Source organism: Myotis myotis, unplaced genomic scaffold (assembly GCF_014108235.1).
Source record: "Myotis myotis isolate mMyoMyo1 unplaced genomic scaffold, mMyoMyo1.p scaffold_m19_p_4, whole genome shotgun sequence".
NCBI classification, from domain to species: domain Eukaryota; kingdom Metazoa; phylum Chordata; class Mammalia; order Chiroptera; family Vespertilionidae; genus Myotis; species Myotis myotis.
The window spans coordinates 86,756,333-86,758,654 of NW_023416346.1; the positions used below are offsets into that span (position 1 = coordinate 86,756,333).

At 45.0% G+C, this 2,322-nt stretch overlaps 1 pseudogene; it reads right to left on the reverse strand.

Moving 5' to 3' along the window:
- Nucleotides 1–469: 469 nt before the first annotated feature.
- Nucleotides 470–1,974, reverse strand: LOC118653928 (annotated as a pseudogene).
- Between the last annotated feature and the right edge of the window lie 348 nt (nt 1,975–2,322).

Below are 2,322 nucleotides of genomic sequence, written 5' to 3' on the forward strand. Positions count from 1 at the left end.
AGCTCACAAACACAAAGTTACTTTGCTTACTTGTCCTAACCTATTTAGTATTACACCAACAGACCCTCTTTCCCATAGCTTTTACCATGAAGACAGGTGACTCAGTGGGGGGAAAAAATCCCACGAAAAACCCCAAAGTTCCTACCCAGAAAAATATTGACAGAGCTCTCTAATTGTAAAGTATCAGCAGATATAACACTGGAAATAGGTCATGGGCAACTCTGAAGTCTTTTACCTAAGTAGTATAACAGAAAGTTACAGTGTTGACCAAAAGAACACACAGGTTTCTCATTAAACTTTGTTATTTTAATGGGTCTCAAAATTCTGTAACAGATTTCTGGTCATGTTGTTTCCATTAAAAAGTACATATTTTAAAAACTAATAACTTAAAAACTGCCACACACACAAAAGAACCAAATGGTCCACAAAACATTCTCCTTTCCTTCTGAAGGTTTTACGATGCATTAATGCATTGTAATCATTAACCAGTCTTTTACTATTAAACTTAAATGGCCAATTGAGACAACAGTTCTGAGACCGTTCTTCCACCACTGATTAAGATTGGGGTGGCAGGTGTTGGGAATAATATTCATTTAGCCTTCTGAGCTTTCTGGGCAGACCTGGTGACTTTTCCAGTTCCAGATGCCTTCTTATCCACTGCTTTGATGACAGCCACAGCAGTTGTCTGTCTCATGTCATGAACAGCGAAATGGCCCAGAGGAGGGTAGTCAGAGAAGCTCTCAGCACACATGGGCTTGCCAGGAATCATATCAACAATGGCAGTATCACCAGATTTCCAAATCTTGGGGCCATCTAGCTTTTTCCCAGAACGACAATCAATCTTCTCCTTCAGCTCAGCAAATTTGCAAGCAATGTGAACTGTGTGACAATTCAGCACAGGTGCATATCCAGCACTGATCTGGCCTGGGTGGTTCAGGATAATCCTCTGAGCTGTGAAGCCAGCTGCTTTCATTGGTGGATCATTTTTGCTGTCACCAGCCACATTGCCATGGCGAACATCTTTGACAGACACGTTCTTGATGTTGAAGCCCACATTGTCCCCAGGAAGAGCTTCACTCAAAGCTTCATGGTGCATTTCAACAGACTTTACTTCAGTTGTAACATTGACTTGAGCAAAGGTGACCACCATGCCAGGCTTGAGAACACCAATCTCCACTCAGCCCACAGGGACAGTACCAATACCACCAATTTTGTAGACATCCTGGAGGGGAAGACACAGGGGCGTGTCAGTTGGACGAGTCGGTGGCAAGATGCAATCCATAGCTTCAAGCAGTGTGATTCCACTGGCATTGCCATCTTTGTGGGTGACCTTCCATCCCTTGAACCAAGGCATATTAGCACTTGGCTCCAGCATGTTGTCACCATTCCAAACAGAAATTGGCACAAATGCTACTGTGCCAGGGTTGTAGCCAATTTTCTTAATGTAGGTGCTGACTTATTTAACAACTTTCTTGTGCTTTTCTGGCTGTAGGGTGGCTCAGTGGACTCCATTTTGTTAACACCAACAATCAGCTGTTTCACACCCAGTGTGTAGGCCAGAAGGGCATGCTCACAGTCTGTCCATTCTTGGAGCTACCTGCGTCAAATTCACCAACACCAGCAGCAACAATCAGGACAGCACAGTCAGCCTGAGATGTGCCCGTAATCAAGTTTTTTTATGAAGTCTCTGAGCCCTGGGGCATCAATGATGGTTACATAATACTTGAAGGTCTCGAATTTCCACAGGGAGATATCAACGGTGATACCTCGCTCGCGTTCAGCTTTCAGTTTATCCAAGACCCAGGCATACTTGAAGGAGCCCTTCCCCATCTCAGCAGCCTCCTTCTCAAATTTCTCAATGGTTCTTTTGTCGATCCCCCCACATTTGTAGATCAGATGGCCAGTAGTGGTAGACTTGCTGGAATCTACGTGTCCTATGCTGACGACGTTGATGTGAGTCTTTTCCTTTCCCATCTTGGGTTTGAAATAGTGGTGGTTTTCACGACACCTTTGTCCTCTCGCAGGTCCTGGGTTTGTATATATATTGTTGATTTTTTTACAGAGAGGGAGAGGGATAGAGAGTTAGAAACATCGACCAGCTGCCTCCTGCACACCCTCTACTGGGGATGTGCCCACAACCAAGGTACATGCCCTTGACCAGAATCGAACTTGGGACCCTTCAGTCTGCAGGCCGATGGTCTATCCACTGAGCCAAATCAGTTAGGGCACCCTGCTGTTTTTATAGCCTGAAGTTATGCAGACTTCTCTTCCAAGATCTAAAACCCTGGGCTGGGGGATGGTGTGGTGTTCGGGCCCCTTTTT